The 18735-nt window shown below is 43.5% G+C and overlaps 1 protein-coding gene across 1 annotated transcript in view; it reads right to left on the reverse strand.

Moving 5' to 3' along the window:
• shisa8b (shisa family member 8b) overlaps positions 1-848 on the reverse strand; it is a 51004-nt gene extending 50156 nt beyond the window's left edge. Inside the window, exon 1 of the mRNA XM_047377736.1 lies at positions 509-848. The gene's annotated coding sequence lies outside the window, so the exon portion shown is untranslated. The remainder of the gene's footprint in view (positions 1-508) is intronic.
• Between the last annotated feature and the right edge of the window lie 17887 nt (positions 849-18735).

Consider the following 18735-nt stretch of genomic DNA (forward strand, 5'->3'; position numbering starts at 1 on the left):
TGTCATCTTTATCTCTTCATAATTGTCAGGACCGGTCCAATTTTCTTCCTGAATCCGTTACAGCCTGTCCTGACAATAATTCAATAAAGTCAACTGTGCAACACTTTTCTTGCTCAAAGTTGCCACTGACACTACAAGGCAACAGGATCTACCATATATTTTACCTAAGCTAGAAAATGTTATGTTTAATGATGTGATTTTGCAGCAGTAAACGTTTCTAAAATTAAAACCAAATATATTTGCATCATTAAAAATCATATGATGTGCCTATTGATCCTCCATGCTTATGGAATCGATAAAGAAATTAGGGCAAATAGTGCTCTGTGAAATAAGTATGGAAAAACAGGAAAATCATCTAGCTTTTATGTCACTAAAAACATCTAAAGTAACCGGTCAGATGCAGGAAATCAGAGTAAAAAGATCTGTTTTCTTTATATCTGTCTAAAGTAGTAATTTATTTTGTTTTAAATGAGCACCACTAGAAAGGACACATTGAATATCGTCTTACCTTTTCTGGCCTTGCTGTCTTTACAGTCGAGTTGGTAAAATGTCTCCTCAAAGTTTAAGGGAATGAAATAAATTCAGAAATATCCAAGAGGTTCACTTAGCAGCATTATTCCCTATATCCCTGCAGTTGCTCATGTGTTCTCCATGGCAGCTGTATGCTCATTGTGTGAAATCCAACTCATGCCAAACATTGCACTCCTCTTATCCCTGTCACTTTTTTTGTTTTTGCATTCTCTTCTTCTGTTAATGCTGCAGAGTGTGAGTCCAGTCCAAGATTTTGTTTCTTGTCTCGTTGGTGCCTGTGAATGATCAAAATGAAGAGAGCGTGAGTGACTGCACCGAGCGTCGCAACAGTTCAGAACTAAATGAAATCTCCCTCTGTTTACCGCCCAGTAGAGTTAGAAAGACAGGAAGGGAGGAGGGCGAGAGAGAGGAGAAGAAGAGTGTGTGTCTGTATCTGAATGTGAGTGTAGGGGGGGCGTTATATCCAGCTGCATCTCCCATCTTATGCAGAGGAAGAAAGCCTGGAAGAAAAGAGGAAGGAAGAGGGAAAAGGGTAAAATAAAAACAGAGAAAAAACTGAGATTTTCGCTGAAAGAGAGTAATTAGTCCATACTCTCCAAAATTTCTTCTTGATCTCTTTGCAGCCTTTTTTGTTTTTTATTCTAAAAAGGGACTTTTTTAGACATTCACCAAAATATAGGAAAATGGTAAAGAATTTAGCTACAAAATAAGGTAGCAGATGCATTTTGTATAAGTAAACAGCTGGTCAGTATTCAATCTAAAAACTGCTGCACTAAAAACAACCAAATGTGGGTTATTATTCTAACTGAGTTGTAGGTCAAATATGGACTGACCCACAACAGCATTGGTATACAGGTTTGACCCAGCAAACTGGATAATAGGTATATATACAAAGAAAAAAACAAACAAAAAAAAATATATATATGTATATATATATATATATATATATATATATATATACATATAGATATATATATATGTATATATATATATATATATATATATATATATATACATATAGATATATATATATGTGTACTCTGTAAAAAAAAAAATGACCATGGAATTTTCATAAAAACTATGTAAAATCACAACAGGAAAATATTGTCAACCGGAAGACATATATGTTTTGCTTAATTTACGGTAAACCTTTGTAAACTGTGAAACAAACTGTTTATGCTGTTTTTACAACAATAATATGTCTAAGGTCTAAGTTTAATCAAATGTATTTGTTAAAACTACAAATGGTGGTAAAAAATACAGAAGAATTTTGTAATAAATAATAGGGTAATAGTAATAACAAAACAATTCTGTTAATAAGACATTCAAATACTGCAAAAACTATAGTTTTTGTCAGTTGTTTTGAAAATACAAAAAATATATGAAAGTCACTTTACAAGCTTAAGCTGCACTTTTTAAATATATATTTAAAAGAAATTTAGTTCAATAATATTACATTGTGCATCTGGGACGTTGCCTATTTATTGATGTATAAAATATCAAATCCTAAGAACATTATTTATAGATATTTTGGGCCTAACCATAATACTTGCATTAGTCTTTTAATGTAATACTTACTAGCTTTCTATTTAAATTGAATTTTTAAAAATGATACTTACCTAACAGTGCCTCCACTAACATATTACTCTTTAAATTATAACCAATACTTAGCCTACTAGCTTTCTTTATTTGTTGATTTAAAAAAGAAGAAATAATTAAACATTTGAGTACTCATTACCATAGAAAAAACAACCTGACAGTGCCTCCACGAACCCCGAACTTGTCGGTACTATTGTGCAAGGAGTAATATCATTTTGAAATTCAAAGCATGCAGCTGAGCCTCGTTTCTATTGGATAATGCAGTCAGACGATTTAAAAAATTTTGAGGACAACTCTACAATTTTTACACCGTCTGTTTCGGGGTCTTTGGCTGTTGAATCGGAAAATTAAATGTTTGTATGGTAAGCTTCACATTTACTTTTCTTCTGAGACCTACGGAATATGTCCGTCGAAAGCACATGTTCCAAGCTAGTTGCTTGCGTATGTCTTTTTTACCTTAAACTGCAAAGACAGCTGCTTATTCCTGCCTCTACTATACAAATTATCGATGAGGAAATGCAAAATATTCATGAGTTGGGTCAAGCCTACACTTTAACTAAGGTAGGTTCCTTATTATAAAATATGAGCCTGTGATTTTTGCAGTCAATCAAATTTGTGACTGCATTAAAAAATCAGATTTGTTCTCTGCCTGTCATCAGGGACAATTAAAAACCAAATACCCCAGAAACCAGACATTCACAAAAATGTGCACATATACAGAACCACAAAAAGTGGCGTTGGGACTGGATGAAAACATGACACAAAAATGTACTTACCACATACCTGTGGCACAAACTCTTAAGAGCTTTTTACAGTCACCTTTGTGGAGGAATACAAAGTCACAACAGTATGGAGATGCTGACACAGAGATTTTTACAGATTTATATGATTTTTTTACATTTTTTTTATGAAAACTCTGAAAGTCTGAAACTGATTTTGTACCAAGACTCATTCGAAATTGTGAATACCTTGGGTTCTGCTAAGAGGACACACAAAGTTCTTGCCGTCTATCTGTCAGTAGCAAATTGACCCATTCATTTGTGTTCAAACACAGATAATATGGTTTTAGTATTGTTGTGTGTGAAGAATGACCTTAAACGCCTTGGAATAAGCAAAGTTTTTTCAGAGTTGTTGACAGATCTGAAATCCTTGGAAACAGATGGAAGACATGTAGATGGAGAAACTGTAAAAGGGGGTCTGTACTGCATTGCTGGTGATAACTTGGGTTCTCATTGCATAGGTGGGTTTACAGAGAACTTCAGCTGCTCTCAATATTTCTGCAGGTACTGCGAAATCACAAGAAGTGAGTTTGAGGCTGATCCGAATGCTTGCGGTCCTCCTCACACCCCAGAGACATACGACACAGCTGTTGCTGAACTTCAGGCTGAAAACATCCAAGAAGTCAGAGGAATAAAGGTAAACTCTGTCTTTAACACCCTTAGGTCCTTCCATGTATCCCAGCCTGGCCTGCCCCCTTGTTTAGGTCATGACCTCTTTGAAGGTGTTTTATCATAGGATCTAGCACTGTACCTGAAGAACATTATAAAAAAGAAACAAATGGTTCACATACTCACTCTTAAACAGGCGCATCAAACATTTTAAATACAAAGGATCTGAAGCCCTCACAAAGCCATGTGCTGTCAACCCTGATGGGTCTACATTATCAGGGCAAGCCATTCAAAACCCTAACCTTTTGAAATTAGTACCTGTTTAGATTGGTGACAAAGTGCAAAACCATGAAGATGAAGTATGGCAGTTAGCACTCCATTTAAAAGACATTGTGGATCTTATTTGTGCTCAAAACATATCCCTGTCCCGGATAGCATATTTTGACATTTTGATCCAAGAATATTTGGAGTCGAGGAAGATGTTGTTTCCTGAAATTCCACTCAAACCTAAGCACCACTTCCTGCGCCATTATTCAGCACTGTTGTTGAAAGTTGGTCCATTGATAAGATTATGGACGCTTCGATTTGAAAGTAAACACAGTTACTTTAAAAGATGTGCCAGACAATTGAAAAACTTCAAAAACGTTTGTCAAACTTTGTAAGAGCGTCATCAGATGTATATGGCATATCTTTTAGCTGGGCAAGAATGCAGTAAAGTACTGCATGTGAAGGGGATCTGTGTGTTTTATCCCAACTTCTACAGTGACACTATTAAACATGCAGTCAGAGAGTTAGCTTTTACAGAAAATAATACTACAGTTACCACTGACATTCAGTACAAGGGCACTGCATACAAAAAAGGACAGTTTTTTGTGTGCAGAAATGAGGAGTGCATGGAGTTTAGTGAACGTTTTGGTGAACATCTTGATTCAAAATGACACAGCTGTGTATGTTTTAATAGATAGCCATAAAGGCATCTTCCTCTCAGAATACCATTTGTATTCTGTGACAAAGGACAGTCTTGGGCTACAGCGTGTTAACATTGACAACCTGCCAGATTTCTATCCTTTGGTATCCTACATCCTTGATGGATACCAAGCCATTCCACTGAAGGATAGTATTGTGGCAAAATAAAGTCAAAATGCAGCAAATGCTTCTCACACTGTAAATGATCTACATTAACATTATAGGTGTGACATGGTGCATGTTTTAAGGGTGTATACCATATATATTTTTTTCTTTTTTGTTTGAAGGTGACACTTCTTCAGTACAAGTATGAGTGACTCAGAGCCAACCTTCTCACATGATGCCATAATGAAAGTCCTACCAGAACTTCCTGCAGTAACCAGAAACATCCTAGAAGAGCACTTGCAGTCCATTGGAGTGGAAACATATAATGATCTGCGCTTTGTAGAGGAGGCTGATTTGATGACTGTAGTAAGACCTGAACAAGCCAGAAAAATGATTTCTGTTTTGGAAAAAAAGTTGTATGTAAGAACACGACAAAATGTCCTAAGCAGACACAGAAACCTTTTAATATTGCACAGTGTAGTTTTTATTTTCTTTTTTCTTTTTCTGTAATTTAAAGACCAGACTCCAGAGAACAGCTCACTTTCATCTGTGGAAGCCTCATCTGCCCAATCACTGTCACTGCTTTCTGTTTCACCTCGGAGTTCATCATCATCAACCTCTTCTAGCATCTCAGGACTCGACACACATTGGGAGAACAGTTTTGAAATTGCATGGACTAAATTTCCAGAGGAAGTGATGCATTCTTTGGAGAGGGGGAAAAGGCCAGGTGCAAAACTGAGGAGGCAGATGGTCCGGATTGTTGTGACTGAGATGATGGAAAAATGTCCTCACGTAGGTAAAAAGCATTCAACCGACGTCGCAAAGATAACGGTGGCAAAATATCCCTAATCTTTGCAAGATGTAATAGAGGTCGATATTGTAGGCACAGGCTACCATTCCCTCGTCAAACTGTTGTAAAACAGAACTGAAAATGTGAGGCGCCCTTCAAAACCCAAAATAAGAAAAAGAAAACATCAGACTAACTCTGACGACACAGATGAGATCTCATTAGAAGAGCGAGCAGCAATGCAAGACACTTACGGATACGTTAAATGGGATGTAAAATCTCTGCCTCATGAAGAAAACTCAAGAAAGCCAGCAGCAAAATATGGAAAAACTCAAAGTGATGTTTCAACAGTCTAATGCCAATCCAGAAGAGGTAAAATGTCTGATGAAGTCCACTTTTTACACACAGCGACAACATGTCAACCAGGGTAAAAGTATTAAATACCTCAGAGAGGAGTGGCCGTTTTGGTTTGCTTTCTACAGGTCCTTCTCAAAATATTAGCATATTGTGATAAAGTTCATTATTTTCCATAATGTCATGATGAAAATTTAACATTCATATATTTTAGATTCATTGCACACTAACTGAAATATTTCAGGTCTTTTATTGTCTTAATACGGATGATTTTGGCATACAGCTCATGAAAACCCAAAATTCTTATCTCACAAAATTAGCATATTTCATCCGACCAATAAAAGAAAAGTGTTTTTAATACAAAAAACGTCAACCTTCAAATAATCATGTACAGTTATGCACTCAATACTTGGTCGGGAATCCTTTTGCAGAAATGACTGCTTCAATGCAGCGTGGCATGGAGGCAATCAGCCTGTGGCACTGCTGAGGTCTTATGGAGGCCCAGGATGCTTCGATAGCGGCCTTTAGCTCATCCAGAGTGTTGGGTCTTGAGTCTCTCAACGTTCTCTTCACAATATCCCACAGATTCTCTATGGGGTTCAGGTCAGGAGAGTTGGCAGGCCAATTGAGCACAGTGATACCATGGTCAGTAAACCATTTACCAGTGGTTTTGGCACTGTGAGCAGGTGCCAGGTCGTGCTGAAAAATGAAATCTTCATCTCCATAAAGCTTTTCAGCAGATGGAAGCATGAAGTGCTCCAAAATCTCCTGATAGCTAGCTGCATTGACCCTGCCCTTGATAAAACACAGTGGACCAACACCAGCAGCTGACACGGCACCCCAGACCATCACTGACTTTGGGTACTTGACACTGGACTTTTGGCATTTTGGCATTTCCTTCTCCCCAGTCTTCCTCCAGACTCTGGCACCTTGATTTCCGAATGACATGCAGAATTTGCTTTCATCCGAAAAAAGTACTTTGGACCACTGAGCAACAGTCCAGTGCTGCTTCTCTGTAGCCCAGGTCAGGCGCTTCTGCCGCTGTTTCTGGTTCAAAAGTGGCTTGACCTGGGGAATGCGGCACCTGTAGCCCATTTCCTGCACACGCCTGTGCACGGTGGCTCTGGATGTTTCTACTCCAGACTCAGTCCACTGCTTCCGCAGGTCCCCCAAGGTCTGGAATCGGCCCTTCTCCACAATCTTCCTCAGGGTCCGGTCACCTCTTCTCGTTGTGCAGCGTTTTCTGCCACACTTTTTCCTTTCCACAGACTTCCCACTGAGGTGCCTTGATACAGCACTCTGGAAACATCCTATTCGTTCAGAAATTTCTTTCTGTGTCTTACCCTCTTGCTTGAGGGTGTCAATAGTGGCCTTCTGGACAGCAGTCAGGTCGGCAGTCTTACCCATGATTGGGGTTTTGAGTGATGAACCAGGCTGGGAGTTTTAAAGGCCTCAGGAATCTTTTGCAGGTGTTTAGAGTTAACTCGTTGATTCAGATGATTAGGTTCATAGCTCGTTTAGAGACCCTTTTAATGATATGCTAATTTTGTGAGATAGGAATTTTGGGTTTTCATGAGCTGTATGCCAAAATCATCCGTATTAAGACAATAAAAGACCTGAAATATTTCAGTTAGTGTGCAATGAATCTAAAATATATGAATGTTAAATTTTCATCATGACATTATGGAAAATAATGAACTTTATCACAATATGCTAATTTTTTGAGAAGGACCTGTATATAACACTGCTATGCGAAATTAACATTTAATTTTTGTAGATTTAACAGATTTTTAATGTGATTCTGCTGTGATTTCAGTCACTGTAAATTTACATATTTTTTTTAAATGGTTAATTACTGTGCATCTGTAATTTTCACAGGTTTTCCTGTAAAAACAAATTTTGTTTTACAGTGTATATATATCTATCTATATATATAGATAGATATATATCCATCCATCCATTTTCTTCCTCTTATCCTGAGTCGGGTCACGGGAGCAGCAGCCTAAGCAGAGAGACCCAGACTTCCCTCTCCCCAGCCACTTGGGCCAGCTCGTCCGGGGGAATCCCGAGGCGTTCCCAGGCCAGCCGAGAAACATAGTTCCTCAGGCGTGTCCTGGGTTTTAATCTGGGCCTCCTCCTGGTGGGACGTGCCTGGAACACTTCACCAGGTAGGCGTCCAGGAGGCATCCTAACCAGATGCCCGAGCCATCTCAACTGGCTCCTCTCGACGTGGAGAAGCAGCGGCTCTACTCCAAGTCCCTCCCGGATGACCGAGCTTCTCACCCTATCTCTAAGGGAGAGCCCAGACACCCTGCGGAGGAAACTCATTTCGGTCGTTTGTATCTGTGATCTCGTTCTTTCGGTCATGACCCAAAGCTCATGACCATAGATGAGGGTTGGAACGTCGATCAACTGGTAAATCGAGAGCTTCGGTTTCTGACTCAGCTCTCTCTTCACCACGACAGACCGGTACAGCGACCTCATCACTGCTGATGCAGCACCGATCCGTCTATCGTTCCCCCGCTCCATTTTTCCATTTTTCCCTCATTTGTGAACAAGACCCCAAGATACTTGAACTCCTCCACTTGAGGCAGGACCTCCTCCCGACCCGGAGGAGGCATTCTACCCTTTTCCGGCTCACGACCATGGCCTCAGACTTGGAGGCATTGATTCTCATCCTGGCTGCTTCACACTTGGCTGCGAATTGCTTTAGCGAGTGCTGTAGCTCACGAGCTGATGAAGCCAACAGGATCAGGTGTCTAGGTGGTGTCCAGAAAATGATGTGGGTTACATTGATAACTGGCGAACGTTTTGGGGAAAACCTGGTCTTATCCGGAGAGACGGCATCCATCCCACTTTGGATGGAGCAGCTGTTCTTTCTAGGAATCTGGCCGAATTTATTAGTTCTCCAAAACTCTGACAACCCAGGATTCAGACCAGGAAGCAGGATTGTAGTTTAACACTCCTCTCTGCAGCTTCTGTACTGCTACCCACCCATTACCCTATTAAGCCAGTGTCTCGCCCGTGGCCAAAATTGAATTGGTTAAAAAATTATCTAAAAGGAGGAAATCAGGAAAATCTCATAAAAATAAATACAACTCAGACCAAAAAGAAAAATAAAACAATTAATTGTGCTGTAACAACCTTTAAAGAATCTGTTCCACTTTTGATTTCCTCATTATCACTGAAAAGCACAGTGGAGGGCAATAATTCTGTTTCTGCCCCTTCACAAATTGATTCTCTTGTTCATAGTGTTTCTTCATCATTGCGTGATGCATTAGACAATGCAGCCCCCTTGAAAAAGAAGGCAATCATTAATAGGAGGCTAGCTCCTTGGTTTAATTCAGAGCTGTGTACTTTAAAGCACAATGTTAGAAAATTGGAGAGAAAATGGTGCTCTACACACCTAGAGGATCCCTACTTAATCTGGAAAAATAGCATACTGTTGTATAAAAAGACACTTCGCCAAGCTAGAACAGCTTATTTCTCATTATTAATGGAAGAGAACAAGAATAATCCTAGTTTTCTCTTTAGTACAGTTGCTAAACTTACACAGAGTCATAGTTCTGTTGAGCCATCCATTCCCTTAGCTCTTAGCAGCCATGACTTTATGGGATTCTTCTTAAATAAAATTGATTCTATTAAAAAGAAAATCTTTGACATACTCCCGGAGATGATTACTTCATCCTCAGAAAGTGAGACAACATTGGAAATAACTGCAGAACCTGATTTGTGTTTGGACTGTTTTGATCCTGTGAAGCTTCCTGAGTTGTCAGAAATATTAGCTTCATCTAAACCTTCAATTTGTATGTTAGACCCAATCCCAACCAAATTATTTAAGGAAGTGTTCCCTCTGATTACCAGCCCCATTTTAGATATGATTAATCTATCTTTAGTAAATGCATATGTACCACAGGCTTTTAAGTTAGCTTTAATTAAACCTTTACTTAAGAAACCTTCGCTTGATCGAGATGACTTGAAAAATTACAGACCTATATCCAATCTTCCATTCTTATCTAAAATTCTTGAGAAAATAGTTGCTAATCAAATGTGTGAGCATTTATACAGCAATGACCTGTTTGAAGAGTTTCAGTCAGGTTTCAGAGCTCATTATAGCACTGAAACAGCTCTGCTGAAAGTCACTAATGATATTCTTATGACCTCAGATAATGGACTTGTGTCTGTTCTGGTTCTGTTAGATGTCAGTGCTGCATTTGATACAGTCGATCACAAAATTCTCTTAAAAAGGCTGGAATATGCTGTAGGGATCAGGGGAACAGCGCTAGGCTGGTTTAAATCTTATTTGTCTGACAGATTCCAGTTTGTTCATGTAAATGATAAATCATCTTTAAACTCCAGGGTTAATTGTGGAGTACCACAGGGTTCAGTACTTGGGCCAATTCTCTTTACTATATATATGCTTCCAATAGGTCAAATTATCAGGCAGCATGGGATAAATTTTCACTGTTACGCTGATGATACTCAGCTTTACTTATCCATAAATCCTGATGAGCCCAACAAGTTAGATAGACTACAAGCATGTCTTGAAGATATAAAAACTTGGATGACTTCAAATGTTTTGCTTCTAAATTCAGACAAGACAGAAGTTGTCGTCTTTGGACCGGAGTCTTTAAAAAAGAAACTGCTTAGTCAATCACTTAACTTGGATGGCTATAAATTGACCTCTGATAATAAAGTAAAAAACCTTGGTGTTATTTTTGACCAGGACATGTCATTTAAATCCCATATTAAACAGGTTTCTAGAATTTCCTTCTTTCACCTCCGGAACATTGCCAAAATTAGAAATATCCTGTCCAGGAGTGACGCTGAAATACTAATCCATGCATTTGTTACTTCAAGGCTGGACTATTGTAATTCGTTACTATCAGGATGTCCACAAAATGCAGTTAAAAGCCTTCAGCTGATTCAAAATGCTGCAGCAAGAGTTCTGATGAAAATTAAAAGAGAGATCATATTTCTCCTATTTTAGCTTCTCTTCATTGGCTCCCTGTTAAATCCAGAATAGAATTTAAAATTCTCCTCCTCACTTATAAAGCCCTTAATGATCTAGCTCCATCATGCATCAGAATCAGAATCAGAATCAGAATCAGTTTTATTGCCAAGTTCGTACATACAAACAAGGAATTTGACTCCGGTACACTTTGCTCTTTTGTTCTGTTTTTGCATTACAGAATATACAAATTTACAATTTACAATATACACATATCTAATAGAAAAGGTGCATTTGCAACATCTGTATGCTGTTGTTCTGTACTCTATTGAATGTTCATCAGAGAAACAGCCTGGGGGAAGAAACTGTCTCTGTGGCGGCTGGTTTTAGTGAACACTGCTCTGTAGCGGCGGCCTGAAGGTAAAACTCTGAACAGTTTATGTGCAGGGTGTGTGGTGTCTGCAGAGATTTTAGCAGCTCTTTTCCTGACCCTAGACCTATATAAGTCCTGGATGGAGGGAAGGTAAGCCCTGATTATTCTCTCTGCAGTCCTGATTATTCGTTGCAGTCTGGACCTGTCCTGTTTTGTGGATGAGCCAAACCAAACTGAGATGGATGAAGACAGGACAGACTGAATGATGGCAGTGTAGAAGATAACCAGCAGCACCTGTGGAAGGTTGAACTTCTTGAGTTGCCTCAGGAAGTACAGTCTCTGCTGGGCCTTCTTTCAAACAGTGTCTATGTGTGAATACCATCTCAGGTCCTCAGAGATGGTGGTTCCTAAGAACCTGAAGTGGTCCACGGCCGATACAGTGTGGTTGAGGATGGTGAGGGGGGTGTATGGGGGTGGTGTTCTCCGAAAGTCCACCACCATTTCCACAGTCTTGAGTGGGTTCAGTTCAAGGTAGTTCTGACCGCACCAGTGTACCAGCCGATCCACCTGCTGTCTGTATGCAGACTCATCACCGTCCTGGATCAGTCCAATGACAGTGGTGTCATCTGCAAACTTAAGGAGTTTCACGGACGAGTCCCATGAGGTGCAGTCATTTGTGTACAGAGAGAAGAGGAGTGGGGATAGAACACACCCCTGGGGGGCACCAGTACTTATTGATCTGGATCGGGAGAAGATGCTCCCCAGTCTCACCTGCTGCTGTCGGTCCATCAGGAAGCTGTTGATCCACTGACAGGTGGAGGCTGGGACGTTGAGCTGGGTGAGCTTCTGGTGGAGGATGTCTGGTATGATGGCGTTGAAGGCCGAGCTGAAGTCTACAAACAGGATCCTGGTGTACATCCCTGGGTGGTCGAGGTGTTGCAGGATGAAGTGTAGACCTAAGTTAACAGCATCACTGCCGACCTGTTTGCTCGGTAAGCAAACTGCAGGGGGTCCAGCAGGGGGCCTGTGATGTCTTTCAGGTGCTTCAACACCAGCCGCTCAAAGGATTTCATGACCACAGACATCAGTGCTACAGGCCTGTAGTCATTTAATCCTACGATGGTGGGTTTCTTGGGAACCGGGATGATGGTGGATCGTTTGAGGCAGGAGGGGACCTTACATTTCTCCAGTGACTTGTTGAAGATCCTTGTGAAGATTGGAGCGAGTTGATTTGCACAGGCTTTCAGGCATGATGGGGAGACGTTATCAGGTCCTCCAGCTTTCTTTGTTTTCATGCGCTGAAAGAGCCTGTTTACCTCTTCCTCGGAGATCTTTAGTGCAGGCAGAGGATCTGAAGGTAGGGGGTTGGTAGCTTTGTGGGAAGAACTTGTTCCTGAATGTGGAGGAGATGATTTGAGGTGTGAATGGCTTCTTGTCATGTCTGCAGTAGAAGCCATTCAGACGGTTGGCCAGGAGACGACTCAGGATGGGTGGAGGGGCTCCTATTGACAGTCAGGTTTCTCAGACCAGTCCATACAGCTGAAGTGTCACCAGTAGAAAGGCTGTTCTTAAGCTTCTCACTATAGCTTCTCTTAGCTGCTTTGATCTCTTTTGTTAGTCTGTAGGTTTACTGGTGGTTCCTAGAGTCTCTAGAAGTAGAATGGGAGGCAGATCCTTTAGTTATCAGGCTCCTCTCCTGTGGAACCAGCTCCCGGTTTTGGTCCGTGAGGCAGACACCCTGTCTACTTTTAAGGCTAGGCTTAAAACTTTCCTTTTTGATAAAGCTTATAGTTAGAGTGGCTTAGTTTAGCCCATTTTAAAGTTGCCCACCTTTTACACAATGCAACAGGAAACAACACTCTCCAATAATTTTTACCTCTGCCTTCCTCCCTCCCTGTTGGTTGGAGTAAGGGGGAGTCAGGTTTAGCCTAAACCGGCTCAGTTATGCTTGAGGTGCAATTTCTGCTACCTGTATGACCCCTTCTCTTTTCCAATGGTTATAATCAGTCTGACAGAGGGAGGTATCCCAATCCTTGTGGTTTTTAGTATAACAATGACCATCAGTGGGACCCTTTGTGGGGTTCCTTGAGACGACATTGTTGTAAATAAGCACCGTTTAACTAAATAATCTGAACTGAAACTATCTGTGTAGTTATGCTGCTATAGGCTTAGGCTGCTGGAGGACATAACGACCACTTTCACCCTCTTCGCAACATTCTCACACTACTCTCCAATTTTCCATCATTTGCCGTTATTTCAGCTTTTAACCTTGTTCTCTCTATTCTCTTCCTAGAAGGGAATTGTCCAAGCTTCTGCTGGCAACAACTTAATGCTCACCCTCTACCAATGATCCACATAGCCCTGTCTTTTAGTGTTTAACCCTTTCTCTCTCCTAGATATGGCAATTGACTGAGCTTTTACTGTGACTAACTCTATGTGCTTTCTTTCAGACTCTAACCTTGAAAACTGGCTCAGAGTTGATCTGTTCTTTCTTTCTAGGTGAAACGACTAAAGGAGCTACATCCATTAACATTTACTTTTCCTTCTCATAGAAAGTACTCCTGGATCAGTGCTTCTGTGTTATTTTTGTGTCTCTGCTCTGTTCTCTCAAACCCCCAGTCGTTGTGGCAGATGGCCGCTCACACTGAGCATGGTCCTGCTGGAGGTTTCTTCCTGTTAAAGGGGAGTTTTTCCTCTCCGCTGTTGCTACATGCATGCTCAGTATGAGGGATTGGTGCAAAGTCATCGCCAGTGACTGTCCACTGTCTCTACATGCTCATCCAGGAGGAGTGAATGCTGCAAGTCACTGACTGGATGCAATCTGCTGGGTTTCCTTAGATAGAAAAACTTTTTATCTAATTTGAATAAAAAGCTAACTCCGACTGCACTGTTCAATTGTTAATATTAATTGGAATGTATGAACCTGACTGTTGTGAAGTGCCTTGAGACAACGTGTTGTGAATTGGCACTATATAAATAAACTGAACTGAATTGAATTGAATCACATCGTCCGCAAAAAGCAGAAACGCAATCCTAAGGCCACCAAAACAGATCCCCTCAACACCTTGGCTGCACCTAGAAATTCTGTTCATAAAAGTTATGAACAGAATCGGTGACAAAGGGCAACCTTGGCGGAGTCCAACCCTCACCAGAAACTAACCTGACTTACTGACGGCAATGCGGACCAAGCTCTGTCACCAGTCATACAGGGACCTAAAAGCTTGTATCAAAGAGCCTGGTACCCCATACTCCCAGAGTACCCCCCACAGGATTCCCCGAGGGACATGGTCGAATGCCTTCTCCAAGTCCACAAAGCACATGTAGACTGGTTGGGCGAACTCCCATCCACCCTCCAGGACCCTGCTGAGGGTGTAGAGCTGGTCCAGTGTTCCACGGCCTGAAAGAAAACCACACTGCTCTTCCTCAATCCAAGGTCCGACTATCCAGCGGACCCTCCTCTCCTGAACCCCCGCATAGACATAACCAGGGAGGCTTAAGAGTGTGACTACCCTATAGTTGGAATACACTCTATGGTCCACCTTTTTGAATAGGGGGACCAATCCAGTGGAACTGCCCCCGATGTCCACGTGATGCTGCAGAGTCGCGTTAGCCAACACAACCCTACAACATCCAGAGCCTTAAGTTAACTCCGGGCGAATCTCAACCACCCCCGGGGCCTTACCACCGAGGAGCTATTTAATCACTTCGGTGACGTCAGCACCAGAGATTGAGAGCCCGTCCCAAGGTCCCCAGGCTCTGCTTCCTCAGTGGAAGTATGCCGGTGGGATTGTGGAGGTCTTCGAAGTTCTCCGCCCGCTGACCCACAACGTCCCTAGACGCTGGATGGTGGACCAGAATCGCCGTACGGAAATCATATTCCATGGCCTTTCCAAACTCCTCCCACACCCGAGTTTTTGCCTCAGCAACCACCCGTGCCGCATGCCGCTTGGACTACCGGTACCCATAAGCTGCTTCCGGAGTCCCACAGGCCAAAAAGACCCGATAGGACTCCTTCTTCAGCCTGACAGCATCCCTCACCGCCGGAGTCCACCAGCGGGTTCGAGGATTAACGCCACGACAGGCACCAACAACCTTGCAGCCATAGCTCTGGAAAGCCGCCTCGGCAATGGAGGCACGGAACATGGCCTACTCGGACTCAATGTCCCCCACCTCCCCAAGAACATGTTTGAAGCTCTCCCGGAGGTGAGAGTTGAAGCTTCGCCTCACGGGAGACTCTGCCAGGCGTTCCCAGCAGACCCTCAAGATTCGTTTGGGTCTGCCAGGTCTGACAGGCATCCTCCCCCACCATCGGAGCCAGCTCACCACCAGGTAGTGGTCAGTGGAAAGCTCCGCTCCCCTCTTCACCCGAGTGTCCAAGACATGCGGCCGCAGATCAGATGCCTCAACAACAAAGTCGATCATGCTTGAACATGGTGATAGTTATAGACAATTCATGACGAGCACAGAAGTCCAATAACAAAACACCACTCGGGTTCAGAACTGGAGGGCCATTCCTCCCAACCACACCCCTCCAGGTCTCACTGTCATTGCATCGTGAGCATTAAAGTCCCCCAGCAGAACAAGGGAGTCCCCCGGAGGGGCGCTCTCCAACAACCCTTCCAAGGACTCCAAAAAGGGTGGGTAGTTTGAACTGCTGTCCGGTGTATAAGCACAAACAACAGTCAGAACTCATCCCCCCACCCGTAGGCGGACGGAGGCTACCCTCTCGTTCACCAGGGTGAACAGGCGCCGAGATGGGGGGCAACAAGTATGCCCACCCTAGCTCTGCGCCTCTCACCAGGGGCAACTCCAGAGTAGAAGAGTGTCCAACCCCTCTCAAGGAGACTGGTTCCAGAGCCAGAGCCGTGCATCGAGGTGAGCCCAACTATTTCTTGCCGGAACCTCTCTAACTCGCACACCAACTCAGGATCTTTCCTCACCAGAGAAGTGACATTCCACGTCCCAAGAGCTAGCTTCTGCAGCCAAGGATCAGATCGCCAAGGTCTCCATTTTCGGCCGCCACCCATAACACATTGCACCCGACCCCTTTGATCCCTCCCATGGGTGGTAAGCCCATCGGAAGGGGGACCCACATTTCCTCTTCGGGCTGTGCCCAGCCTTGCTCCATGGGTGAAAGCCCGGCCAACAGGCACTCGCCAGCGTGCCCCTCGTCCAGTATATGCTTTGAAAGGCTTCCTGGATTCTCCACCCTAGGTCTGGTCCTCCAAAAATCCCCTTAGGAAGAACCCACCTAAGAAGAACCCCCCTAAGAACCCTGAGGAAGAACCCACCTAAGTAACCTGGTGGAAGGTGGGAGGAAGAACCATCCTAAGAACTGTGAGGAGGCCTGCTCCGTCTGTCTGCCTCTTGCTCCTCGGATCCTTCTGGCCCTCTCCATCATCTGTAGCCCCACTGCTATTGCTCGCCTGCCTGCCTGTCCACCTTTATGTTCCTTCCTGCCACCTCCTCCTGGAGAACAACAGGCATCATGGTCCTCCACCATCTGGTCCAGCCACCTGGCTGTCTCGGGCTCTGAGAGTGTGCTCACCCTCCTCCTAGGAATTTTCGCACCTTCCTCTCACAGTAAGTGCTGCTCTCTTCCTGCAAATTTCATTATCATCATCATTGACCCAGTTTTCCTGCAAATAACTTTCCTCTCCTTCTTCGTGTCCAACCCAATTCAAGATACAGACGACTACTTCACCTAGATCATTCATTCAAAAAACTCTTTACACAATTTTTACCGTGTATGTAATTAGCGCCTGCACCAGAGTCCATCCTTAGGTAAACAATACAAAACAAACTGGCCGAACAGACTCTGTGGCGCAATTGCAGAAGGCTCTCTTACAACAGGCCATCCTGCTGGGCCAGCACAAATCTATTCTCCAGAACCTGGTCCTGCAACAAGCTGCCCTGGCTCAGTCTCTAGATCAACTAAGCGATATGCAGTTCACACCCACACAGCCCCACTTGTGCAATCAAGCTTCTGTTTCCACCCCAGCTCACTTTAGAAAAGATTCCCTCAGTGTCAGGGTTGTGGCCTTACCTTCCCCTGAACTATTCTAAGGAAAGCTGGGTAACTGCTGAGGTTTTCTCCTACAGTGCGCTTTTGTTTTTCAACGTTCCTCATGTTCATCCCCGGATGATGTGAGCAAAATCTCCTACATCATTGGACTCCTGAGAGGTAAAAAAACATCATGGTGGCGCGCACAGTTGCAGCAGCTCGAGGCTCCCAGCTACTTTTGCACCTTTTTGTATCTTACTTGCCCTTTACATGTCTCTTTATTCTTTTCGTGACACACCCAGGTCACAGCAACCCAATATACAGCCGCCAAGACCCAATAGACATTGGATTCCAGGCAAAAATGGACATTACAAGAACCTTCTCACAGACTCACAACATCCCACAAGAGATAGTGAGATCGCTGGGCACCACATGGATTGTTATTGGACCCGGAAAGCACCGGTGACGGCGTAGGGAGTGGAAACAGAAACGCGGATGCCAAGCAAGCCTGCTAGCTCAGCTCAGAGACCGACCGCACAGACCTTCGCTACCATCCATTTTCCTCACACGCCAGATCTCTTGCAGACAAGATGGATCAGCTACAATCACAATTGTCTACAACTGTTTCATCCTTGAATGTTCTCTTCTGAATGTTAGCGAATCCTGGCTGTGTCTGCATATCCCAGATGCTACAGTCCAGCTAGCAGGCCACACAATTCACCACCACAACCGGATTGAAGCCTCCGGTAAGAGCGTGGGAGGGGGATTCTGTGTCTATGTGCTTGAGGACTGGTGCTCAGACAGCAGAATAATAGACACCTACTGCTCACCTAGCTGACATAGAGGCCATGACTGTCCAGTGCCGACCTTTCTACCTGCCACGAGAGCTAACAGTAGCCATTATGACTGCTGTCTACATACCTCCTGGCACTAACGTTAGCATGGCACTTGGCTAGCTCCAGCTCATGGTGTCAAAACAACAGAGGGTTCATCCGGATGGCGTCCACATTATCGCTGGGGACTTTAATAAAGCAAAACTCAAAACTGTTCTCCCTAAATTCTACCAGCATGTCAAGTGTGCAGCCAGGGGAGAAAACACACTGGTTCATGTTTACTCAAACATAAAACATGCATATAGGGCGACCCCCCTCCCCCACCTTGGACAATCAGATCACTTCTCTCTGCTCCTCTTCCCAGCCTACACCCCCCTCAGAAGGCAAACAAAACCAGCCACTGACTAAGGAAGGCCAGACCCTGATCAGAGCTCATAACGTGGCCTTCAGGAAGGGGGACAGAGCCCTTTACAGCACTGCCAGATCTGACCTGAGGAGGTGCATCAAACAAGCCAAAGACTCCTGCATGAGGAAAATAGAAGGATACCTGGTGGACAACAACCTGCATCAGGTGTGGAGGGGCATCCAGGCCCTAACAAACTACAAAGGCAACCCTTCTCCCACATCCTCCAACAGGAGCAGCACACTGACAGAGGAGCTAAACAACTTCTTTGCCTGTTTTGAGATAACCACCATTCACCTGCAGTCACCATTCCCTCTTGGTTCCAGCAACCCACATCTCTCTCTTCAGGAGCATGAGGTGACGAAAAACCTGAGGGCAGTAAACCCCAGAAAACGCTGCTGGTCCTGACGATATCCCAGGGGCGGTGATTAAAGCATGTGC

The sequence above is a fragment of the Girardinichthys multiradiatus genome, chromosome 10 (genome assembly GCF_021462225.1).
Source record: "Girardinichthys multiradiatus isolate DD_20200921_A chromosome 10, DD_fGirMul_XY1, whole genome shotgun sequence".
NCBI classification, from domain to species: domain Eukaryota; kingdom Metazoa; phylum Chordata; class Actinopteri; order Cyprinodontiformes; family Goodeidae; genus Girardinichthys; species Girardinichthys multiradiatus.